Raw genomic sequence first — 27,157 nt, forward strand, 5'->3', positions numbered from 1 at the left:
GCCTCGCCGACCAGTCCCGGCGCGGGGTGGTCTCCGCAGGGGAGGAAGTTCCCGGGCACGGCGGCCTGCGTCACAGCGGGGCTGGGACCGCGGGGCGGGCGGCGGCGGCGACCCCGGGGCCGGGCGCTGGGCGGCGCTGGCTGCCGCTGGCCCGGCTGCGCGCGGGGCGGCGCTGGAGGCGGCTCCGTCCGCGGCCGGGGAGGCGGAGGGGAGGAGGGCTGCGGGGCTGGGGCGGTAGCTGCGTCCCGGCTCGGAGCCCGCGAACCGGACGAGGAGGAAGACGCCGCCGTGGCCGCGGCCGCAGTGCTCCGGGCGCCACTCGCCCCGAGCAGCGGCCCCGCCGACGACCCCGCTGCCGCTGGCCGCCGCTGAGTCCGACCGGGAGACCGCTCGCCGCTCCCCAGCGCCCTCCCCGCCGGCACCCTCGCGCCCAGAGGTAAGGGCGGGGACCGCGGAGGGATGGAGAGGGGCGGCCCGCCGAGGACCGCGGGGCTCGGTCCGCTAGGTGCGCGGGAGCCACCGCTCGCCCCGCCTCGCTCGCGTCCCTGACTGCTCCCGCTCTCGGGCGCGCAGAATATGTGGTCGCCTGCCCACTGTGTGGTCCTTGGAGCCACCCGCTGCCAGGGCTCGGGGACCCGCCAGCCCCTACCCCACCCATCCCACGCCAGCCCCAACGGCGGGGCCGGGGACCCCAGCCTGGCGCCGAGCACAGAGCGGCCGCCGCAGGTCCTGCGGACTTGGTGGGGGGTGGGGGCACCGGGGGTGGAGGACGAGGAGGAAAGGCGGCCACCACCGGGGCGGTCGTCCTTCTTCCCTACCTGAAAACCTCCGGAGACCCCACAGCCTGGCCCTTCTGGTCTGCTCTCCCCAAGCCCCTGAAGTTAGCACTTTCAGGGAGAGAGCAGTCTGATGGTGTCCAACGCGAACGAGAGCGCGGCGCCTGCCCCTTTGCGGGACCGGAGGGGAGAGAGGGTTTAGCCGGATCCGGAGGGCCAGGTGTCTAGGCCGGCGGTTGAGACCCAAGCCAGGGTCGCCGGTCCTTCCCCTCCCAGCAGCGAGGTGGTTAGGGATGGAGTTAGCAACACCGGAACCTTAGGATGTGCTCTGTAGACTCCAATTCCTTTCTTTGCTGCTCAGACAGTTCTTTCCTCCCCCACCTTACGCCTGCCGGTGTGCATCAGATTATAGTTCCTTCAAAAGCTCACACCTTACCTAGCTCTGAATAACCACAGACACCCAGCCCACGTCCCAGGACGGATATTTCAAAGTGTGAAGACCAAACTTCACTTGGTTTCAGATTCTTTTTAAGCATTTGAAACTCTCGGCAAACCAGTTAGGAAAACACCTGCAAGTCCCCATCCTCCTTAAAGAAAAAAAAAAAAAAAAGAATCTTTGTGGGAGTGCAAATGCTGGACAAGGGGAGGCTTGAGTGACCTTATTTGTCGCAGCTCTATGGAGGAGGAATTAGTCACATACCTCTTACAGTGTAAGAAATGGAGCCTCAACCAACGGGCACATTTCCGGACAGGTAAGCAGTGGTGTCCTAAGGCATCCATGAGGCTACTTCATGGACAAGTCAGGAAAATGGCATCTAGATGGGACAGGAGGCAAAGTGATGGTAACCCTCTTGTTTGGCACAACACTGCAAAATCACCCTTATGTGGGTATACATTTTTTTCTTCATTTTTAAATTATTTTTCTAAACCCAAAATGCAAGTTGAACTTCCCCAAATTTGCTCAGATCGATAAACCATGTGCTGGATGTGTGGACACAGATGTATACAACTCTAATCTAGTATTTGCATTTCTCCTGACTTGCTCAAATAGTGAAGACCAAGAGTGTAACCCCGATTTACTTTGGAGTGATTCATTTAAATCCTGTCTTGAGGTCAGTTTGTTTTTGAGGGGTGGGACCAGCTTCGCAAGAATGGATATTTTTTGATGGTTCGCATGATGGATTGACCACAGATCAGTCCTACCGATTTAACAATGGTATCAGAGATAGCAAGCACGTTTAACGATTTCTTAGTAACAAAATTATCAAAGTCTTTGTTAACAGTACTGTTAACAGTACTATTCTCTTATTTCCCAGATTGACTAAGTACTTTGTTTAATGGCATGTTTTAGAAAGGAATGCTTTGGGGGGGGGGTGCTTATTAGAGAGTGTAAGGGAAAAGACTGAATGATTTTCCACTTATGTGAAGTTTCTCTTTTTAAAACAATACCAAGTTAGCAATTTTTAAAAATTCCTGAGGTGCCCAATTTTTACCGAGTTGTTTTTATGATTTTCCAATAGTCTGTAGCATTTTTAAGTTACAGTCACCAATAACATTATAATATAGCCCAAGTTTAGAAGCAAAATAGGGTGGAAAGTTATACATATTTTTCCACACGTTGTGTTAATGATTTAATATGGTACATTGCTATAGTGTAGCTGCTCTAGGTACCTAACATCCACTATACTCAGATTCTTACAACAAATGTTTAGGGAGATGGTGACTGTCTACATTTTACAGAAGAGAGTTTGTGACTTGCCCAAGACCAGAGAGCTAACTTAATGCCTGAATGAGGCCAACTCTCCTTAGCCTTAATGATGTACTTTTCTATTATCCAAAGCGGACTTTCTTCTTTCTACATAAATTTACTGTTAATTTGCCATAATGACTATATGAGGAAACTGAGATTGAAGAAGTAAAATCACCTGTCCATGGTTTTCCATGTAACTAGTATAGAGTAGACTTCAAATTTGGAATCCAGGGCCTTCTGTTTCTCAAACCTGTGTTCTTGCCGTTGATCTCTATTGCATGACTGATTAAGAACTTAAGGAAACATTTTACTCTTTTTCATCAGCTGTTCTCATCCACTTGACAATGATGTTCTCAGGCTGCAATACACTCTCAAGTTTTTATATTCCATCCCTGAAGTGCAGGCTGTATCTCCAGCCCTAGATCACTATATTAAATGCACCCATAACCAATGAGGGTGACATTACTATGGAAGTATCCTTGAATGCACTTAATTTTTCTTAAAATATAAATCAGTCTAGATTGGCATGGGGGAAAGAGCACGGCCTCAAGATGGGAAAAGCTGGCCAAAAATTTGGCTCTACTATCAAGGAGGAGTGTAAATTAATTCATGCTGTGGAACTTTTCTGAGCCCCAGTTTCCTTATGTATAATGAGGTTAATAAAACCTGCTTAGTTGGGTTATTTTGTGGACTAAGTGTAACAATCCATATACAGGACAGCTCCTGTCACCTGGTAAGTGTTCAGTAAGTGGTAAGGATTAACACCCCTGTATCCTAGCACTGATTGAAATTTCTGCTGTATTTAACTCCGTGTATATTTTACATGCACCTAGTGATTAGTCATTGCTATCAGTGATTCATTCTTCAACTATACAAACATCTAATCAAGTGTTTAGCATCTTTAACTTTTGAATCACATCCTTTTTTTGTAGTCCTGGCTTAAAAACATTTGCTCACCTAATGCAGTTTTTTCTTTGCTCCATTCTGCACATTTTTTTTTAGAACTTCACTAGCCATATTTCAGTGAGTTGGAATTTGTAATTTTTGGCAAACACACTTTCCTGTTTTCTGCCTCTCCTGATTTCTCAGCCTTGCTTATCACTCAAGGCACCATGACAATCCCAGTATCTTCCTACCACATACCTCACCCTTGACCAGATCTCTACTAGCTGTATCTTCTTCAAGGCCCAGCCTAAATGCTGCCTCCTTCCTGAGCCCATATACCTCCCATTGCAAATCCTTTCTCAGTTGAGGGCACCTGGGTGATTCAGTCGGTTAAGCGTCCGACTCTTGATTTCAGCTCAAGTCATGATCTCACGGGAGAGTAGGGCTCTGAAGTCATTCTTGGCTTTCTCGTGTTCTGGTCCTTGCTCCAGTTCCCTGGGGATCATAGACTGGGCTTCTGGTGTTCGGTCTCAGAAGCCACGAGCATTAGGGGAGCTTGGCTTCTTTGTATATTGACTTCTTTCAGCATCTGGAGCTCATCGGCTCTGTACGCTCCCTTCCCTTCAAACGACTCATCCTCATCACCTGTAGCTTTTGCTTTGACTATAGTGTTCTTTTTCCTTTCCTTCACCCTCAAACCTCCAGTAATATATTTATTTTTCAGCATCTTTTCTCTTGATTTTTGGAGCTGCACTGAAGCCTCCCTCAGGGCAGAGGCCATATCTGCCTTGTGCACGTCTGTATCCACAGCACCTGCACAGTGCCTGAGACACAGCTGCTCAAGATATAGTCACGGGATAAGTATATGGTATATGTGACAGGAACATTTCTAACCTACTAGCTGGGGATGTATCTTTTCCCCTTTCTATTGCTTTAAATTCTGATTATGAAATTTGATAGTGTAACTAGAAGTTATCCTTCTTAGGGTCATGAAATATGTATATGGAAATACTTCTATGTGTGATTGGAAATTAGGAGCAAAATATGAAGTCAGGACTCCAAAATAAATCCTGGACAAATGTCACTAAATAAGCTAAATATATGAAAGGTCATGAGTCCTATGAGTTCATTCTGTGTATTTGAAGACCTTGTCGCATCAATACAAATTAAGTAGTCTTTCTTAAATATTGTTGAGGCTTAGACAATTGAAGCCACTTTAAATATGGTGTTTTTTTTTTGAAATGGGAAAAATATAATCCAACTTCTGGAAAAAAATATTATAGAGGATTAATCTAATAACACCTTGATTTTTTCAAAATAACTGTGAGAATAGCTTCATTAGGAAAACACCATCAGGCTAATTTGTATTATTTCCCTTGACCTTAGGTCCAGGATAATGTTATTATCAGCAAAGTTAGGAAATACTGTCCAGCATACACAACTTTGTAGTTAATGCAAAGCTATGTGGATCTGTGTAATCAGAGAGTGGTTAAAGTTGAGGAGCTAGCCGGAGGTATGTCTAGGCTTTGGATCTGAGTTGAGGGCTTAGGCATTTTATCTGCGAATCTGGATGGCATAACAGAAAACATGTATCTGATATTTCTTTAAATGGCTCCATGGTGAATAGAGTAGCTTGGTGTTGAAGCAAGGATTGGAAATGAGCTTGGCAAAATTAAAATAAAATAAAAGGAAATAGTCAAAAATAAGCAATAAAATTTACTTAAGGAAAGCATATGATTATATCTTGAAGAACAATAAACAAGCCTACCATACGAATATGCCAGAGTTTTGTTTGGGTATGTTCATTTCTGTATCACCAGTATTTATTTATTTATTTTATTTATTTATTTTTTTTAACATTTATTTATTTTTGGGACAGAGAGAGACAGAGCATGAACGGGGGAGGGGCAGAGAGAGAGGGAGACACAGAATCGGAAGCAGGCTCCAGGCTCTGAGCCATCAGCCCAGAGCCTGACGCGGGGCTCGAACTCACGGACCGCGAGATCGTGACCTGGCTGAAGTCGGACGCTTAACCGACTGCGCCACCCAGGCGCCCCTCACCAGTATTTAGAATAGTGTATTTGTTAATGTTTTATTTTAGTCTGACATGTAAGAAAAAAGGTTTCTGGTATGTCAGCTTGAAAATTCATTCTTACTAAGGCCATTTTATAAAAGTAATGGATGGTCAGATACAATTGTAAGACCAAATACAAAATGTGCGTTAAAGGTTACTAGACTCTTGACTTACAGTCAGCAATTAACTGGGTCACTGGGTAGCTGGTTTCCAAGCATAAGTCTTATCCTCACTCCACATTATACAGGAGGCTAGCAAATGTAATAATGATGAAAAAATTAAAGACATAAAAGATTAGAAAGGATGTAGCAAAAATATCTCTCCCTATAAACTTTGTGATTAGAAATTAGGATTCCAGAGGCACCTGGGTGGCTCAGTCGGTTGTGTCTGACTCTTGACTTCACCTCAGGTCATGATCTCATGGTTCATGAGTTCAAGCCCAGCATCAGGCTCCGCATGACAGTGCAGAGCCTGCTTGGGATTCTCTCTGTCTCCCTCTACCCCACCCCTGCTCATGCTCTCTTTCTCTCAAAAAAAGAAAGAAAGAAAGAAGAGATGATTCCATAATCTAAGGAATCTACAAAGCAGCAACTAACAATAAGTGCCCCACTAATCTCTAACTGAATTGCAGGTATTCAAAATTTACCAAAAAAGCTTAGAAGTAAATATGTTGTCAGTCACTATTTCAGTCGGCCCTTGTATGTAAACATGTAGATGATTTTACTTGTCCTGAGAGTGTACCTAACATTATAGTCCCATTAATAACATTTTACCTATCAGGACGCCTGGGTGGTTTAGTCGGTTGAGCTTCCGACTCTTGATTTGTGCTCAGGTCATGATCCTAGAATTCTGGGATCAAGTCTTGTGTTGAGCTTCATGCTGAGCATGGAGCCTGCTTGAGATTCTTTCTCTCTCCCTCTCCCTGACTCATGCTCTGTCTCTAAAATAATTTTTTTTTAAATAACATCTTACCTATTGACTTTTTTTTCTGCTTGATAGCTTTCCCCATAATGTGATTGCAATAAACAGAGCAGCCTACTGTTGACCTAATTAAGGAATTAGGGAGCAAATCAATTAAAGCTAATGATTGCTAGCATCTCTATTACTTATGAATGCCATAATCTGGCTTGTAGGAGAGGGAGCAAACCTTTGATGCCACCTGGATACTGTCTAGTGTGTGTCAAATATGTCCTGAGTATAAAAAATCTTTTCTTTATTGCTTCAAATTTGGAACATAATCTTAGAAGAACAATTATAAAATGTCATATAAGAATACAGATGCTCAATGACAAGAGAAGCCATATTGTTGGTAGTCGTATTTACTAACAACTAAATCGGAAAGTTATACAACATGTCAGAATTTTAATATCTCTAGAGGCCAGGAATCTCTTATTACTCCGCTTGTTTGCTTTCAGTTATTTATAATTTAGGAATACCAAAAAGCAGTACAAAATCAAAAAAGCTAATTGCCCCTTTTGAAATAATACATGGGGCTGGGTGAAGAAAAAAATAACTTGCTATCTGGGTAGGATATATAAGCAAATGATTTTACAGCCTCATACTGAGAAAAGGTCATCTCAAAAATAATTTTTCTTTTGGGGCACCTGGGTGGCTCCGTCAGTTAAGCTCTTGATTTCGGCTCAAGTCATGATCTCATGATTGAGCATGGAGCTTGCTTGCAATTCTTTCTCTCTCACTCTGTCTCCCCTCCCCCCATACATAAATAAACTTTAAATAATAATAATAATTATTTTTCTTTCTCAGTTATCTATTAAGCTCTTTCAAAAAATAATTGTATCTCAGTATATGTTATTTATCATATAAATCGCATAAGCTAAGCACTGGGGATGACAGTATTTAAAATGGGAAACTTTACTTTTTGAGATAAAATTAACTTTATAAAGCGTGTTATAAAACAGTGTTTATAATCATTATTTGAATGTTATGAAGAATAAATTATGTTTGTATATATGATATGTAAATTTAAATTATCACATGATAGTACTTTGTCAAAGATTATTCATTATCTAATTGTTTTTAATGTTTGTTTATTTTGAGAGAGAGCACATGTATGCACATGTGTGTGCACAGGGAAGGGGCAGAGAGAGACAATCCCAGGTAGGCTTCATGCTCGATCTCATGCAGCTCAGAGCCTGCAGCCTGCTTCAGATTCTGTGTCTCCCTCTCTATGCCCCTCCCCTACTCGCACTCTGCCTCTCTCGCTCAAAAATAAACATTAAAAAAATTTAAAAAAGTATATATATATATATATCAAAGAAATACAACATCCATTGTTTCACATTATTGTAGCATTGCCTAAAATTTACAACCATCATTAGAGAAATAGTTATAATGGTTGTATGAATGCTTATACCATTGAATGGTTATAATTCAATTTTGAACATATCTACAAGCACTTAAACTTTTAGTGTAGATAATGATCTGATCTGTGAGATAAATACAAGGAATTTAGTAACTTCCAATTAAATATACATCTTATCAGAGAACGTATCAATCATACATAAGCTAAAATACATTTTAACAACTTTATTGAGATACTTGCTTAATGTATACAATTCAGTGGTTTTTAGTACAGTTACAGAATTCTTCAGTATAATCTAATTTTACAACATTTTCATCACTCCAAAAAGAAACCTGTACCCATTGGCTATCACTCCCCACTGTACCCTCCCACTTCTCTTCCTCCTGAGCTGTCAAAAGACACCAATCTGTTTTCTATATCTATAGATTTGCCTATTGTGCACACATTTCATGTAAATGGCATCCTACAATATGTGATCTTTTGTGAGTGTCTTCTTTCATTTAGCATACATTTGAGGTTTATCCATGTTGTAATATCTATCAGTAGTCCTTGCCTTTGTACTGCCAAACAATATTGTATAGATATGCCATATTTTCTTTATCCATTTATCAGTTGCTAGACATTTAGGTTGTTTTGAGAAATACTCCTATGAATGTTCGTATACAAGTTTCTGTGTGGACATAGGTTTTCATTTCTCTGTTGGATAGATGCATGTAGAAATAGAATTGCTGGGTTGTATGCAACTGTGTGTTTAAAATTTTGATGTAAATGAGTTTGATGTAAATGGGTATAATTTTTGCATCCTATCCCAAATTAGAATAAAATCAGGGCTGAGGCATTTAACTGGCTCTTTAATGAAAATTAACAAGATAGTTTAATTTGTCTAAGTATTCATCATCAGAAGTATCCACTGAATTTTGAATTTTAATATAATTCAGCCACAGTTTGCAAAGTACTAGTAAAGTGCAACTAAAATCTCTTTAAATTTTGGAATAACAGTTCTGGTTAAGAAATATGAAAAGGCCTGCTGAAGACTGACTACATAATTATTTGTGTATTTTCTGGTTCCTTATCCTTAGTGACCGGGACACCACCCATTAACGCCAAACTTCCCTTTTGTGCATTTTTTTCCTCTTTTTATTGTAGGGTGGAGGGGGATATTTTTCATATTCCCTTAGTCTAGAAGTATGTAAGTGTTTATTAGCTTCTGCCTAAAAAATGTGAACTCCATTCATTTGAAAGTCTACAGTCTTGTTAGTTTCTCTCTGGAAAGAGGGAAAGTCACCTATGAAAGTAAAATACCTCTCATTGGTTAACATTTTTTTCAGGCACTGCTCTTTTGCATGGGATGGTGATGGAGAGACTATCTTGGTTAATTGGACCCGTTTCAGTCTATTTAGTACTATTCTTTTAATTCACTGTCAGACCAAGACCTGGCAGAAATTTCCCCTAACCTTTTCTCTTCACACCCTTGTGAAATCACCCAGATTTCCCTTTTCCCTTCCTTTCAAAGTGAATCTATTTGTTTAAACAGGTATTCTCCTAACACACAAAAGACGAACTCCTGCAACCACTGAACCTTCATTCTTAGAGATGTTCTGAGCAAGTGGGAAGCTAACACTTCATAGGGGCCCAAAGGACTCACTCACCATAAAAGCAGAACACTATAAATAACCACTTCCAGATACAGGCAAATGAACAGAAAACCCCTGAATAAATTCCTACATGCAATTTTAACTTTTAGACAAATGTAAATATATGCACAAACCCACTGCAACCAAGACACAAAATAACTTAAGGCTTCTGTGAATGTTGTCAAAGGATAATTTTCAAAAAGTTGAACATGACTCAATATAGAATGAACATGTCGAGGAATTATTCAGGTTCTTAATAAAGAAGCCAGCTGGTTCAAAGAGCGTTCAAGGAACTATCTGAAAAAAGAATGTTAGAATAACATTTCTCAGTTAGATACAAAAATTAGGTAGAGTCCTTCAGGGCTATTAAAACACACACACACACACACACACACACACACACACACACACACACACACCAGTGTTTGTTTGTTTGTTTGTTTCCTACTGGACAAAAATCTACAAGTCTGGAATTGAATCAGCAATAATTAGCAAGTCAAAGAAAGCTATATTCCCTAAATAACCTTTGGGTGAGCCAGTTAAACAGTTCTTTAATATTACCTTGAAAGAGTGTACTGCCTTCCCTTTGTCTCATATCTAAGTTTTGGATACTTTGTTTCTTAACAATGCATACGTTTGCTCATCCTCAACTTTCTTTCTAAGGGCTTTGATTGTTCTTAGTAAAATAACAGACATTCAGCCATGGAGAGTGTCAAATACAAAACACTGGCCATAGAAATCCTCAAACTTCAAACATGGAACAGAAACTTTGGGTTCTACCCTTGACTTCTCTTCTAGGGAATCCTTTGTGTCAGTATACCTCTCTAACCTCATTCTGGGGAGGAGTTCTATTTTAACTTCACCCCCAAGTGCAGCCAATTCTTAGGGCCCAAACTGCTCTCCAGGCTCTCAACTTGGATGACAAGTTATCTAAGTCTCGTAGGGTGAGATTCCTTTCCGATGGCCTTTAGACTTTCACATTGAAGTGCTTAAATTGCAGCAAAAACTCCAAGGCTCAGGAAGAGAAACATACAGGATCTCATTGGCAAACATGCCTTGAGGGTCCTTGATCCAGAGGCTGCCCACAGCTCTGCTTCTTTTGAGTCTCCATTGAAACTTCAAGACCCATTCCACTAGGAATTGGCAAACTGTGACCCATGTAGTTTGAGGTCTGCAACCTGTTTTTATCTGGCTCACTTGCTGAAATTAGTTTCTACATTTTGGAAGGTTGTTTAAAATTTTTTAAAAAGAATATGCAGCACAGATTATATGTGACCTGAAAAGCCTAAATACTTATTGTCTCTCCGTTTATAGAAAAAGATTACTTATCTCTTCATTTACTAAAAACAAAAACAAAACAAAACAAAAATACCCCGACTTCATTGTTAGTATGTAACAAACTTCTTGAAAGGGAAAAGCTCCCTAGTAGGCTAATTGAAAGATTTGCTCTTGGTAGGGACATTTTATGGGAGAAAAGAATGGTTAGAAAAGCATTAGATTCAACATCAGAAGAAAATAATATTGGTTAAAGGCTACTAAACGTGGTTGACAGCTGGTCAGCTGTGTGGGTGGTAACTGATTTCTGAGAACAAGTCTTAATGTCATTAAAGTTCATGAGACTCAACTACTTAAGCATTGTATCGAGAGCACATTTCTTTCTGGGAGGAGGTTGCAAGTTATATCAGACAAACAGATTAGGAACAATTTTTCTTTTACAAGGCAACGTATTGTATATTTTAAAAGCATACCCAGGATGCAGTAAAAGAAAAGCAGACTCTAGGAACCTCTGACGCCACACTAGCTCTTACGGTTTAATTTAGGACTACACAAATAAGCAGGAAGATGAAAAATTTGGAAGGAAGTCAGAAGACCATCACAAAGAGGATTAAATTAAAACATTGAAAAACTGAATCTATGTGGAAAAAATGAAAAGAATTGGGATGTTTCAGCTCAGATTAAGAGGATGAGGAGAAATGTTACAATTACTTCCAAGGGTATAAAGGGGTCTCCAACTGAGTGTGAAGAGTGATTATACATCTCTTCTCAAAAGAGGTAAAAATTTAATCTGCGGAATGAGGATGACATCAAGACATCAGCCTTTACACGAATTTTCATAGAGGTTGGGTCTTTAAGATACTTTAAAAATAGAGTAGCATTGGGGCTCTCTGTCATGGGTTGAATATGGTCTTGCCTGAAGGTTTAGCCAGATAATCCCTTGAGATCATGTATTTTTCATTTAAGACTATATTGGGTGCAAACCACCAGACCTGCTATCCTTTGAGGAGATTAAAAACCAGCCATTATCCCTGAAGACTTACTCTGTGGCAGAGGGGGTAAGGTAAACAAATACGTGCATGGCAAAGGTAAGGGACAGTACTACCACAGGGGGACAAGGAAATATTTGCATGTATTGAATTATCCAGAAAGGGAAACAATTAAAAATATGGCTCAGAAGGCGAAGACCTGGACTCAGGGACGGAGCCATCCACATCTGCGGAAAGAGCAATCTAGGCAGAGTGAACAGCAGGTACAAAGGTGTATCCTTGGCATGATGAAGAAACAGCGAGAAGGCCAAAGTGAGAGGAGGGCACTGAGCAAGGGGGAGAGTAGTAGTTGTTAAACGAGAATGTTGTAGGCTCATGGAGTATCTTGTCCACTTCTTCTAAAAAAAAAAATTTTTTTTAATTTTTAAGTTATCTCTACACCCAGGGTAGGGCTTGAACTCACAACCCAGAGATCAAGAGTCACATGCTCCACCGACTGAGCCAGCGAAGAACCCTCCCCTTTTTAAAATATTTATTTAGTTTCGGGAGAATGCAAGAAGGGGAGGGAAAGGGCGAGGGGGACAGAGGATCCAAAGTGGGCTTTGTGCAAACAGCAGCCAGCCCGATGTGGGGCTCAAACTCAGGAACCGTGTGATCCCAACCTGAGCCAAAGTCATGACACTCAACCCACTGAGCCACCTAGATGCCCCAGCAGCCGCCCCCCCCCCTTTTTTAAAGATTTTATTTTTGTCCACTTCTACTTGGGTGAAATGAGGAGCCATTAGAGGATTGCGAGGAAATGAGGGTCAAAATCCGACTTGACTTTTAAAAGGATCACTCTGGTGGCAGTGTAGAGAAGCCCTTAGCTAATTTTTTGGCCTCAGGGCCTTTCACTCTTAAAAAATTATTTGGGAATGCAAGCTGGTGCAGCCACTCTGGAAAACAGTATGGGGGTTCCTCAAAAAAACTAAAAATAGAACTACCCTACGACCCAGCAATTGCACTACTAGGTATTTATCCAAGGGATACAGGTGTACTCTTTTGAAGGGACACATGCACCCCCATGTTTATAGCAGCACTATCAACAATAGCCAAAGTATGGAAAGAGCCCAAATGTCCATCGATGGATGGATGAATGGATAAAGAAAATGTGGTATGTGTATACACACACACACACAATGGAGTATTACTCCGCAATCAAAAAGAATGAAATCTTGCCATTTGCAACTACGTGGATGGAACTAGAGGGTATTAAGCTAAGTGAAATTAGTCAGAGAAAGACAAATATCATACGACTTCACTCATATGAGGACTCTAAGAGACAAAACAGATGGACATAAGGGAAGGGAAACTAATATAAAAACAGGGAGGGGGACAAAACAGAAGAGACTCATAAATATGGAGAACAAACTGAGGGTTACTGGAGGGGGTGTGGGAGGGAGGATGGGCTAAATGGGTAAGGGGCACTAAGGAATCTACTCCTGAAATCATTGTTGCACTATATGCTGACTAATTTGGATGTAAATTTTAAAAAATAAAATTAAAAAAATAAAATGAAGTTATGAAGCAAATCTTGGAGACCCTGATAGGAATCCAGGACTCCAAGCTCATAGGCCAGGGTTCTGTCCTCTTCATCAGTAGCTACCAAACATATGAAGGGTATGGATTGTTAAACGCACAGATTTCTCTTAACTCTAGAGAACAAACTGATGGTTACCAGAGGGGAAGTGGTTGGGGGGATGGGTGAAATAGGTGATGGGGATTAAAGAGTACACTTTTCATGATGAGCACTGAATAATGTATAGAATTGTTGAATTGCTATATTGTACACCCTTAATTAATATAACACTGTATGTTAACTATATTGGAATTTAAAAGCTTATTTAAAAAGTGGAAAAAAATTTTAAAAATTATTGAAATTTTTATATAGTTAAAAAATTATATAAAGACAGAGCTTTGTGTGGTTTATATCTGTAGATATTTACCATATTAGGAATTTAAAACTAAGTTTTTATTTTAAAATAACATTAATAAAGCCACTACATGTTAACACAGAGAACATTTTCTAATGAAAATAACTATATTTTCACCCAAAAAAGAGAAAATGACAGTGTTTACATTTTTACAATTTCCTCAGTGTCTGGCATTCAGTCTGTTCACTATCACATGTCATGTAGCTTCTAGAAAGCTCCCTTGTATATTCATGAGAAAATGAGAATTAAAAAAGCAGGTAATGTGTAGTATTCTTTGAACTTACTGATTTCCTGAAAAGGCACACTTTAAAAAACAGAGGCAGAGAAGAGACTAGGTTATAGGAGGCAAGCAGGTAAGCACGGAGACTATTAGGAAGCTGTTGCAGTAAACCACATGAGATATGTTGGTGGCTCAGGTCCTAGTGTAATGAGAAATGTTCCTATTCTGGAGATACTGTAAAGGTGGGCCCGGTAGGTTTGCAGACACAATAGACCTGGATTTGAGAGAATAAAGTCAGAATTCAAGGTTTTGGACCAGAGGAACTGAAATGTAGAAGATGTGGGAAGAGCAGATTTGGGGGTGAAATGAAGGATTGTTTTGGACTGATTGATTTTGAAATGCCTATTAAACACCCAATGGTAAATGTCAAGTCTGCAGCTGAATATCTAAAGCTGGGATTTAAGAGAGGGATTTTTTTTTTAATAATTTTTTTTTCAACGTTTATTTATTTTTTGGGGACAGAGAGAGACAGAGCATGAATGGGCGAGGGGCAGAGAGAGAGGGAGACACAGAATCAGAAACAGGCTCCAGGCTCTGAGCCATCAGCCCAGAGCCCGACGCAGGGCTCGAACTCACGGACCGCGAGATCGTGACCTGGCTGAAGTCGGACGCTTAACTGACTGCGCCACCCAGGCGCCCCAAGAGAGGGATTTTTTAATTGCCTTTACATGCCTCTGTACTTTTTTTGTTTGTTTCAAGTTATTATTTAAATTCTAGTTGGTTAACATATAGGGTAATATTGGTTTCAGGAGTAAAATTTAGTGACTTACATACAACACCCAGTGCTTTTCACAAGTGCCTCCTTAAAACCCACCCGTCACCGATCTAGCCCATCCCACCCCCACCTCCCTCCATCAACCCTGCATTTGTTCTTTATAATTAAGAGTCTCTTATGGTTTGCTTCTCTCTTTTCCCCTACTCCCCCTATGTTCATCTGTTTTATTTCTTAAATTGCACATGTGAGTGTAAGTTTTCTGAACATTTCAGAGTCTAAAATCTATTATTTATTCTACTCTCAGAATTGAAAGTTAGTTTGGCTGGATACTGAACTCTAAATTAACAATTACTTTTGAGGGCACCAGGTAGCTCAGTCAGTTAAGCATCAGACTCTTGATCTCAGCTCAGGTCTTGATCTCAGGGTCGTGAGTTTGAGCCCTGCATTCAAAACAACAACAAAAAACTATTTCACTAAGAATTCTAAAGTTTTTTTTTTTTTAACCATTATCTTCTGGTGTTCAGTGTTGTTACTGAAAAGTCTTATGCTGATTTGAATTTTGTTTCTTCGTATGTACCCTCTAACCTCCTCTCTCACAGAAGCTTTTAGGATCTTCTCTTTATGCCTAAAGTTCTGAAATCTCATGATGGCACAGGTATCTATATGCATTCGTTGCGCTGGACACTTTAGTCAGCCTTCTTAAATATTGAGTCTCATATCCTGCAGTTTGGGGAAATTTTCTTGCAATAATTCCCTGCTCATTTTATCTTTTTACTCTTTACAAATAAGATTTCCATTTTCAGCTATCAGACTCTTTACAAATAAGATTTCTGTTTTCATCTATCAGATCTGGAATCTATATTTCTGTTTTTTCTTCCCTTTGCCTTTTTGACTTTACAGTGAATTTCCTCCAGTTGCAATCTAACCCTTAGATTGACTTTTTATTATCTTATTTTTAATTTCCAAGTTTCTTCTGATGTGTTTATGGACACAGTATCTTCTGCTAGTGCTCTGAGAATATTAAATATAGGTTGGAGTCTTTTAAACGTGATCTGTTACAATCTGCTTTGTGTGTTTCTCCTGCTTTTGGTTTTTCTGTGTGTTCATTCACTCTTGATTATGTGTTTGTTTAGATCTGTCTTTCAGGTTGGAGGCATTCCCCAGAGATGGCTGGTAATCTGTAATGGTGTGTTCATATTTAATAATGAAGCATAGAAAGCTGTTTAGGAGTACTGTGTAAGTTGTAGAATTTTTCTACCAAAGAGCTTCATAATAGGTGTTAAGATGTAAGCAGCCCTTTTCTGGAAGGCTTCCAGTTAGACGTCATTGTGCCAGGATTACAATACCTCACATCTCACTGCCTTTCAAGATCATGTCTACATCATCTTTATCCCTCATGCAACCCATTAGTCTGTGTCTGTGTGTGTGTGTGTGTGTGTGTGTGTGTGTGTGTGTGTGTGTGTGTGTGTTTAATAGTGCGTATTGGCTGAACATATAGGCATGTGGTTCTGTTTTATTGTAACAAGCACCAGGGCACTAGGACTGGTCTAATACAGTATAGTCAGGAGTAGAGTTTGGTCTAGAACCTTGAATGTCCAGTCTAATGTTCTTTCTACAAGTAATGCTCTTCATACTGTCCATCAGAGCCTCCCTCGGGATAGAAGAGATTTTTCAGAAATCAGACTTTCAGAATTTCAGCTCGTTTCATAAATCTGGAGTAGAGCCAGAAGCATTGTTTGAAGCACCAAATTTCATTTATTATCTTGTATTTTAACTCTAAAATGCACATTAAACCACACCCTTGTTGGTTTCAATGTGACACTTTCTTTTCATCCAAAATCTTTGAGTAGAGGGGCACCTGGGTGGCTCAGTCGGTTAAGCGTCCGACTTCAGTTCAGGTCACGGTTTGTGAGTTCGAGCCCCACGTCGGGCTCTGTGCTGACACCTTGGAGCCTGGAACCTGCTTCCAATTCTGTGTCTCCTTCTCTCTCCCTGCCCCTCCCCCACTTGTGCTCTGTCTCTCTCTGTTTATCAAAAATAAATAAAGGTAAAAAAAAAATTTTAATCTTTTGAGTGAAGCCAGTGTGCCTGGAAAATAGGCCGTGTGGAACCTATGACTTCTCACACTCCCTAGCTGGCATGCGTTCACCTCCTCCAGTGTGAGCAGTGTCACATGCAACTAAAGAGTTAAGTTATGAATGCAAGTACTGTCAAAATCTCTGCCTCCTCCATCCCTAATAGTGACAAACAAGAAAGGACATTCTCTCTCATACTAGTAGGAACACAGTCATGTGGATCTATGATGTCAAGAGTTCATCCTCCACATGTCTTGATGCTCCGCTCTTGCTATTGTGTATCCCTCACTGGCATGGTTGAAGATCCTGAATAGTAAACCTTCATCCCAGCTTAGAAGAGGGGAGGAGGATATGTTAAGGGTAAACTCCTTGCTTTTAAGGACACAACTCCGAATTGACTATATTTTTTCTCTTTATATTTCACTGGCTAGAACTAAGTCACATGGTCACCCCTGCCTGCAAGGAGGTTGGAACAGGTATTCTCTATTATGTAAAAAGGAGAGACTAGATATTGGAAGGCAATAAGTGATCTCTCCCACAATGGTACTGCTATCTTATAGCCGAAGGCACAAGGAACATAGGAGCACAGCTGCTGACCATGCTGTAGACCTCAGAAAGGCAGCTGTGTTCGTAGATGGCAGCACTCAGACAAACAGCCTTTCCAAAGTGCTGTGTTCTTCACACTAGCAGGTGTAACCACCTGAAGGTGTGGGGTAGGGATGGGCCTTTGTTCTTAAGTTCAGTTACTCAGTTGACCTTATCATTATCATTAAGATCTTCTTAAACTCAAGAGTTTCCTAAAACTCTGTGTCATACTCCAGAGATGCTAGGTGCTGAGTAAGGTCTAGAAGCCACATAGTCTATGGAGGATCTAGCAGATTTGTACACCTGAGACCTCTGCATTTGCAGATATCTACTTCAAGGACTGGGGTAGGTTGGCATTTTCATGGGGTTTTGTTTCTCTATATCATACAACAAGGACAGATGACAAATGGAATTAGAGATGGTTGATTTGAAAAAACTGGCCTTTTTTTTAAACATTTATTTATTTTTTTTTAATTATTTTTTTTTAACATTTATTTATTTTTGAGACAGAGAGAGACAGAGCATGAACGGGGGAGGAGCAGAAAGAGGGAGATACAGAATCCAAAGCAGGCCCCAGGCTCTGAGCCATCAGCACAGAGCCCGATGTGGGGCTAGAACCCACAAACTGAGATCATGGCCTGAGCCGAAGTCGGACGCCCAACTGACTGAGCCACCCAGGTGCCACAGAAACTGGCCAATCTCGAGGCAAGGGAAAAAAATTAGCAAATGTTTTAAAGAGGTCACCACAATCTGGGAGTACTTTTTGGGCACATTCTATGAACATTAGATATAAAGAAACAGAGTAAATAGGATTTTTGAGGATCCAGAATCTTCCCAAGAGAGAAGCCTAGCTAATATTTTCTTAATTAAATAATGAGGTTGATAATTGTCATATTTACTACCAGGCACTTTTCTAAGTGCACGTAATTTAAAGAAGTTGGCACAGAGCTAGATTTCAAACCCACTATAAATTTCTAGCTGTAAAATTTGCATTGTAACCAGTACATCACATTGAACAAAATGAAAGTAGAGATGACTTTTATTTTTTAGATTAATGTGGTTGTTTATTACTAAACTTAAGAGTTCTGGGAATGTAGATGTTCAAAGAGGTAATATATACATATAAGGTAATAACAGGAATATTTTTATTAGTTTTATTGTGGGCATATACTGTTTTGGAATAAGGACTTTATATCACCCTAGATGTGCACAGCAACTGTATTCACTTCACTGAGAAGGAAATTTATAGAAACTACCTTTAAATTTTATATCAAAATACTATTAAAATCATGCTGGTGTCCTGAGTAGGAGCATATCATATCTTTATATGTCCACCTGAGGATGGTAGGGGGCTCAGTAAGCAGTGGCCATTGTGGTTTAGAAGGGAGATGCTTAATATGACCGCATGCCTCATCCGACTTCAGCTCAGGTCACGATCTCTCGGTCCGTGAGTTCGAGCCCCGCGTCAGGCTCTGGGCTGATGGCTCAGAGCCTGGAGCCTGTTTCCGATTCTGTGTCTCCCTCTCTCTCTGCCCCTCCCCCGTTCATGCTATGTCTTTCTGTGTCCCAAAAATAAATAAACGTTGAAAAAAAAAATTAAAAAATAAATAAATAAATAAATATGACCGCATGCCTCTGCAGAGAATTTTAGGGGGTCTAGTCTGCTATAGAAGAGAAGAAAATTTGACACCCAAACTGGAGCCATGCACAAAGGACCATATCACATTAGAATTTTTTTTAATTTTTATTTTTTAATTAGAGAGAGAGTGCTTGCACGCGCACAAGCAGGAGGTGTGGGCAAAGGGAAAGAGAGAATCTCAAGCAGGCTCCATGTTCCGCAGGGAGCCTGACTCAAGGCTTGATCTCACTACCCTGGGATCCTGACCTGAGTCGAAATCAAGAGTCGGACACTCAAACAACTGAGCCACCCAGGCACCCCTAGAATATTTTATACACAAAACCAGAAATGTAGGTGAGACAATAAGGCGTGTTATCAGTGTGAAGGTCAAACATATTTATGGTGAATCTCAGGAATGTAAGCATATGCCTGAGAGCATGTTTATGTTTACCCAGCTGCGTTGAGAGGTTTTTTTAAATCAAAATATGCTATGCTTTTCCGAAAGCCCCCTTGTGCCACATCCAAATACAAGCAGAATAGATCCCTTATATGAGGGAACCACAAATCTTGAGAACAGTGGTGTTCCTTGATGTTCTTTGGCCACACTACTGTTTGGTTTAACTAACATTTCTGGTAATGGAATTGCCCAAGTCTCCGAATTAGTTTGCTTAGAATTTTTATGTTTCTGCCAGACCTCTTCCTGTTGACATATTCAAACTGAATCAAAATTATTTGTGTGACATCATAAGCAGTGTATAGCATTGGAAAACAGTCTAAGGGTCTGATATATTAATCTATTTGGGTGTGTTTGGTTGGAAACCTGGAATGAAGCCTATTGTAAAATATATTTGTTTTTAGAATATAATCTAAAAAGTTAGAAAATTTGTAACCTCCATGATGTATTAAAACAGCCATCCACCACCTCACAGCAAGAATTTATTTAGTGGAAGTGAGGAAGGTGGAGGAACACAGTGTTTTAAAAATAGACAGCTATGTCCTCACCTTTAAAAAGATTCTACCTAGGGGTTCCTGGGTGTCTCAGTCAGTTAAGTGTCGGACTCTTGATTTTGGCTCAGGTCATGATCTCAGGGCCGTGAGGTTGAGCCCTGGATTGAGCTTTGCACTGGGCATGAAGCCTGCTTAAGATTCTCTCTCTCTCTCTCTCTCTCTCTCTCTGTCTCTCTCTCTCTCTCTCTCTCTCTCTCTCTCTCTCTCTCTCCCCCTCTGCCCCTCCTCTGATCTCTCTCTCTCTTTAAAAAAAAAAAAAAAAAAAAAAAGATTATACCTAAGCACCATCACTGTTTTTATATTAAAGTCACCTATGAACAGGATTAAAGAAATCCTCATTGTCTTTCTAAAACCAAGCTGTGGATATAAAATTGAACCTGTATATTATTCATTATCAAGATGAACGATGTTTATTAAAAATAAAGATATACAGTATGCTGAAAATGGGCACTTTTCTAACAGGAAAATGGACTATCCATACTCTGACTTAGCTGTTGGATGAAGTAGATTTTACCCTTTAAATTCTTTAAAGTTAAGTGTTTGACCAAGAGACAGAAGAGCTAAGAGTTTTAAAGGCAGGGAGATAGGAGCCACTGCCAATGGAAAAGCAAAGAGAAATTAAAAGAAAACACACACTAATATAATACACAGAGGATATATTACACCTTGAGTATATTATAAATTTTAAAAAAATCTCTGACATTATACTGTAAGTTAATAGGAAATTTTAAGTGATATCACTACCATTTTTAAAGAAATCTTTCTATAGAGGAAAACACCCTTTCTTGCTAACCATTTCCAAAATTAAATCTAGAAGGAATTCAACTTTCAATTCTATTGTTTCTGTTGTCCATGGAATGTTAGGTTTAGTGACTTTGAAAAACTGGCTCTAAAAACAGATTCCCTGGGTTGTATTGAGGCTTCTCTGCTTACCACTGTGTGACGCCAGGCAGGATATTTAACCTTCCAAAGACTCAGTTTCATCTGTAAGAGCAAGCTAATGGTACCTAGAGCCTCGGAATGTTTGGGGATTAAATAATATGTCACATGTGAAGTGCCAGACACTGTCTAGGTGCACAGTAAACCTTAGCTCATGTTATGTTGGAAGTGGAGTTTTCCTTTATACATACAGAGATCCTTGCCAGGTAAGATCGGTACTCACCGTTATTCTAAAGTAAAACACCTATAAAATAAAAACAGATTGCAGTTCTATTTACAGTTTAAAGCATCGTCTACATTCAGAGAATGTTCTAGAGAGGCAAATCATTGCCTTCTTGTCATGTAAAACCATTACTGCTCAGACAACCAGGTCAGAGGCGAGGCGTGCCAAGATGAGCTACACTCCGCCCACGCAGGATTTATAGTTGGGAGGGGAGATAGATGGGTGTATAAATAACCCAGGAAGGGGAGTGAAGGAGTGAGCAGAGCAGGTAGGGAAGGTGTTGATCTTGGACTGCATATGAAAATACTCAGCCACAGGCTTCTAAAATAGGACACTGCCCTTATGGTCTAAGACCCTTGCAAATCCAGTGGCGTGTATTTCTCATGGGAAGGGGGCTGCAGGGAAAGCCTGTCTGTCTTGATGTGGTGATCTGGGGAGAGAGAGGGTCTGAGGTATGTAGTAACTAAATACGTGATTAACTTATTCCTTACAGCTATAAAATATAAATTCATAGAGTACTGAAGTCATTTTAAGTTAAGTGAATTCTGCCTTGATAGGCCCAGAGAAAGTTCTGATTTTTCTTTAAGATTTCATCTGATGCTTGGGTTTACGTTTTATCCCAAGAAGAGGAATCAAGATGTTTTCTAGGGGCACCTGGTGGCTCAGTCAGCTAAGTGTTTGACTTCAGTTCACGTCATGATCTCATGGGTTCATGAGTTCGAACCCCACATCAGGCTCTGGGCTGACAGCTCAGAGCCTGGAGCCTGCTTCGGAGTCTGTGTCTTCCTCTCTCTCTGTCCCTCCCCTGCTCGCTCTCTCTCTCTCTCTCTCTCTCTCTCTCTCTCTCTCAAAACTAAATAAACATTTAAAAAATTAAATTAAAAAAAAAGATGTTTCTAGAGAGATAGGTCTCAGCCTCAGCTACTCAGCTATTAGAATCACCTGAGAAACTTCGTGCCTGGATCTCACTCCAGATATACTGACTTACTTGGACCCAAGTGTTAGTATTTTTAATGCTTTCTAGCTGATTCCAATGTGCAGCCAACATTGAGAGCCACTACTCTACCTACCCAGGGTTTTGTTTTCCCCAAGATGTTCTAATATAGTAAGTTTCACAAGACTGGCTCAGCCCGGATTCTGTGAACAGATTTTCCTATTGGCAGTTTCCAATTTCATATCAGTCCATGTATTTTCCTTTTGGAAACACATACCGTTTTCTGCTGTTTCAGTAAGTGACATTGGCTCAGACCTTAGGCTCTATCTAAGTGGAGCAACAGAGGGCTTTCTCCACTAGCATTCTGCTTCCAGAGAGTCTTGCCTATTTTCACATCTCCATGGCATGACCAACTGACAGGTTTTGTTCTAGAGCCTTCTGTTCAATCATTTAATAACAGGTTCTTCTGGTCTGCCCTAAACGTCTCATGTAAGCAGTGTGAAGTCTGTTTTTATACACAGAGGTGAAGCATTGTTGTATTTGGTACCTCAGTCTGTCCATATGCTTCCAGGTTCTTGACTCATCTGTTAGACTCATTAATTCCTTTGTTTATCTCTGTTCATGTAATATTTCTGTATAGGTTCTGTTTCCACTACTTTTTCATTCAGCAAATATCTCTTGAGTGACAAATATGGGCCAGACACTCTCCTAGACGTTACAGACAAAATAGTGTCCAAATCAGGCAAAAATTCCTGCCCTCGTGGGACTTATGTTCAAGTGGGGGGAAATTAACAAAATTAACAACATAATTAACAAAAATATGTAGTATGTTCAGAGGGGTTAAATGCTATAAAGAAAAATAAGGCAGGACAGGAGGCACGGAGTGCTGGGGTTGGGCCTGGGTTGTGATACTAAATTGGCTTTGCTGTGTTATCCAAGCAAGAGCTGGTGAAGGCTTGGACCAGAGTGGTAGTGACAGAGATGATGAAAACTGGTTGGAATCTGGGTAAGTTTCAGCAGGCCTAAAGAAGGCCAGGGACTGAGCCAGGCAGACATCACCAAGAGAATTCCAGGTAGAGAGTACTACAAATGCAAATTCCCTGAGGCAGGAATTAACCTGGGATGTTCAAGAAGCTTCAAGAAGGATCAGTGCTGCTGGAGCAAAGTGAGAGTCAAGGAAAGAGGGCTCTGATACTGGTATTGGAAGTGGGAGGGGTGCAGATGGCAGGGGACCTTACAGGCTTTTTGTAAAGATATTGACTTCTTTTTTCTCTAAGCAAAATGGAATTCTTAGAGGGTTTTAAGCAGAGGAGAAACCCGACATTCTAATAGGATCATCTGGCTGCTCCATTGAGACTAATCTGTATGGCTCAGTGGTAGAAGCAGGGAGACCAGTTATGAGACTATTGGGATAATCTAGTTGAGAGATAATGATGGCTCGGACCAGGATAATGGCAGTAGAGTTGAGTCAGAAATAGTTGAATCTGGATGTACTTTTGAAGGTAGAATTTGTGGCTCTCAAATAAGTGTCTAATGTTTTTCCACATTCCCCTTAAAAGAGTCTTAAACCCCAGGAAGAGACCCGAGTAATTCTAGTTACAGAAAACTTTAGGGGTGTCTGGGTGGTTCTTTCGGTTGAGGGTCCGACTCTTGATTTTGGCTCAGGTCATGATCCCACATCAACTCTGTGCTGAGCATGGAGTCTGCTTAAGATTCTCTCGCTCCCTCTGCCCCTCCCCCACTTGTGTATGAGCATGCTCTCTCTTTCTCTAAAAAAGTTTAAAAAACAAAAATAAAAATAAATAATAATTTTTTTTTTTTTTTAATTTAACTTTCAGGGCACCTGGGTGGCTTAGTTGGTTGAGTGTCTGACTTTGGCTCAGATCATGATCTCACAGTCAGCGAGTTAGAGCCCTGTGTTGAGCTCTGTACTGACAGTGCAGAGCCTGGGGCCTGCTTCGGATTCTGTCTCCCTCTCTCTCTGCCCCTCCCCTGCTCATGTTCTATTCTCTCTGTCTCTCAAAAATGAATATGCGTTAAAAAAAATTTTTTTATAATATTTAAAAAGTTTAACTTTCTGGCTCCTGAATACACCAAATTCCGTATCCTGTTGGTTTTTTAAAGGACACCAGCATTGCTGATTTTTTCTACTTCTGATCTACCATAACTTCCCACATTTTCCTGTGCTTGTGCATTGCTGTCATTTGCCACTGAGTATTTTGACCCAAATTATCAATGATCACTATTGTACAGCTGGTGCTTTTCTTCCCTTCTTTGTGGCCTTTACCTGAGTCCCTGGAAGGTAGCTTAGGCAGGCAATAGGAGTAGAGGAAAGAACATAATACTAATATTTTTATTTTTTTTTAATTTTTTAAAATGTTTTTATTTATTTTTGAGACAGAGAGAGAGCATGAGCAGGGGAGGGGCAGAGACAGAGGGAGACACAGAATCTGAAGCAGGCTCCAGGCTCCAAGCTGTCAGCACAGAGCCCGATGTGGGGCTCAAACTCACAGACTGTGAGATCATGACCTGAGCTGAAGTCAGATGCTCAACCGACTGAGCCACCCAGGCGCCCCAAACATAATACTAACATTTTTATAAAGGAACCCAAGGTTCAAAATAAATCAGGCCAAGAACACCTCTTTTTCCAATCCTGTCTTCTCCCAACTCCCTCAACAAAGCAGAAAAAGAAGATTTTGCTCTTTAGCCTACTAATCAATCTCTCAGTGGGCCTTTGATGCCTTCTATGCTTCCCCTGTGCCCCTAAGCAGACAGCAGATAGCATGAGAAAATGCAGAGTGCTGCAAAAGAAATCTGGTGGTTCTCTTCCCCAAAACGAAGTGCACTTAACTCTAAATTCTGGTATTCACAGAACTATTTCTGTTACCCATTTTTAACAACTGGAAGAATTTCAGAATAAGCATACACTCGTCTTTATTTATTGAGTACTTTTTATGTTCCAGGCACTGTTTTGCACACTGGGAGACAGGAATGAACAAGACAAAGCTCCTGTTTATTATGGAACTGAGCTTATAAATGGGGAGACAGACAATAACACAAGGAAACAAGTGAATACGGTGTAGTGCATCTGACAAGGATCATGCTGTTGAGAAAAGTAACTTAGAATGAAAAAGGGAGTGCTGGGCTGCTGTGCTACTGGCAGTAGCCAGTTAGGATTAGTATTTTAAATAGGGTGACCAGAGAAGGCATCTGATAATAGGACATTTGCACAGAAGCCTAAGGAAGTGAGTGACTCAGTCCCACATCTGGTGGGAAAATGCTCCTTGCTACCGGAAGTCCTTAGGTAGTTTTCTTCTCTCCATGCACTTCCTAAGTGACTTCATCCTGCCCTGTGGCTTTACCCACTTCCTGTCATGTGATAACTACCACATTTGTATCACCAGCCCAGATCTTCCTAACTTGAGCCTCATGTATCCAGCTGTTAATGGAGCCCCATTGGATGTCTGATAGTGGGCTCAGATTTAACACATCTCTAACCAAGCTCATCGCCCCCTCCCCAGACCCACTCTTGCGGTGGCTTCCCTCTCCCCTAGCAAATGGCAGTTCCATTCTTTCTCAAGTCAAAAACCTTGGTGTCATCTCCCTCTCACTGAAACCCCATATCCGACCAATCAGATGATCAGGATTACTTATACTGGAGAAAACTAGAAAACGAGGAGACTTGGAAAGTTGGGACAAAGGAATTGGGATAAAGTAGAAAGCAGAGCAGTGATAGAAGTGTCCACAGGACAGTATTTGGTGTTATGGAGAAAATTGAAGCTAAGGGAATGTGAGCCCTGTAAGGCAGGTTGATATGAAAGCGCATCGTAAGCCAGATGAGACCCTAGAAGAGCTGGAACTTCAGAGTGGTCCACTATGTATGCATGTGTCTCAACATCGAACATTAGCTGGACTTTAGGTACCCACGACAATGTTCACGTAAAGTTCATCTGAGGTAGTTTCTGTCCCCTGCCTCTGGAAACTTTGTGGACCTGAATGGGGAAGCCAGAAATCCAGAGTCATAATTTTTAAAAGACTGAATATTTGAACCATTTTGTTTTAGAAAAACCAATTCTCAGGGCACCTGGGTGAGTTAGTCCGTTAAGCATCCGACTCGCGATTTTTGGCTCAGGTCATGATCTCTCAGTTCATGAGTTCACGCTCTGCATCAGGCTGCATGCTGACAGTGCAGGGCCTGCTTGGGATTCTCTCTCTCCCTCCCTCTCTCTCAGTGCCTCTGTCTCTCAAAATAAATAAATAAACTTAAAAAAATTAAAAAACAAAAAAAGAGGGGCACCTGAGTGGCTCAGTCGGTTAAGCATCTGACTTCAGCTCGTAGTTGATCTCGTAGTTTGTGGATTTGAGCCCTGTGTCGGGCTCTGAGCTGACAGCCCAGAGCCTGGAATCTGCTTCAGATCCTGTGTGTCTGTCTCTCTGCCCCTCCCCCACTCATGCTCTGTCTCTCTCTGTCTCTCAAAAAAGACTAAACGTTAAAAAAATTTTTTGAAAAGAAAAAAGAAAAGCCAATTCTCTTTGTGGGCTTACTGCAGTAGAGCAAATACACTTTGCTGGAACATCAGGGAAGGGAAATCCTGATAATTTTATAGGGGCAAGTGGTGGTTAATATCTAAGAGTAGTTAAGTGTGTTGACCAAATTAATTTGAAAAAGAACAATGAAAAGGAAGTAAGTAGTCGCTGTCCTTCTATTTTCATTTGGTATACATTTCCCAGTATTCAAGTTTTCAGTACAAAAGGTTCTTGCTATTTTGCTGCTCTGAGTTCCTGGAAATAACTGGAGATTCCTCCTGAAAGAGTTTGGAACAGTATAAAGTTGAGGACTGCATTTTCAAACCAAGGGGTTAGTGTCAAATGAAAAGTAGGTATAACCAAAAGTAGAACATTAAAAGCTTTCTGTGGCTCTGGTAAAATTATGTCTTTCCTAGCTGTTTATGATAGACTGGTAAGTCTCTTACCAGTTACACCTTTTTGGAGAGAAGCTGAGTCCTTTCTAACGTCTAAGGACATCTGACTTCAGAGTGGATTTCTCTCTCAGTGCCAGATTTTAGGCCAGAGTGTGCACAACACAAATATGATTGTCCTG

General features: G+C 40.9%; 1 protein-coding gene across 1 annotated transcript in view; it reads left to right on the plus strand.

The window, feature by feature from the left end:
* The first annotated feature begins 303 nt into the window (after nt 1-303).
* Nucleotides 304-27,157, plus strand: part of LRRC8C (leucine rich repeat containing 8 VRAC subunit C) — an 81,369-nt gene continuing 54,515 nt past the window's right edge. The window contains exon 1 of the mRNA XM_027058663.2: nt 304-436. The gene's annotated coding sequence lies outside the window, so the exon portion shown is untranslated. The remainder of the gene's footprint in view (nt 437-27,157) is intronic.

The sequence above is a fragment of the Acinonyx jubatus genome, chromosome C1 (genome assembly GCF_027475565.1).
Source record: "Acinonyx jubatus isolate Ajub_Pintada_27869175 chromosome C1, VMU_Ajub_asm_v1.0, whole genome shotgun sequence".
Taxonomy (NCBI): domain Eukaryota; kingdom Metazoa; phylum Chordata; class Mammalia; order Carnivora; family Felidae; genus Acinonyx; species Acinonyx jubatus.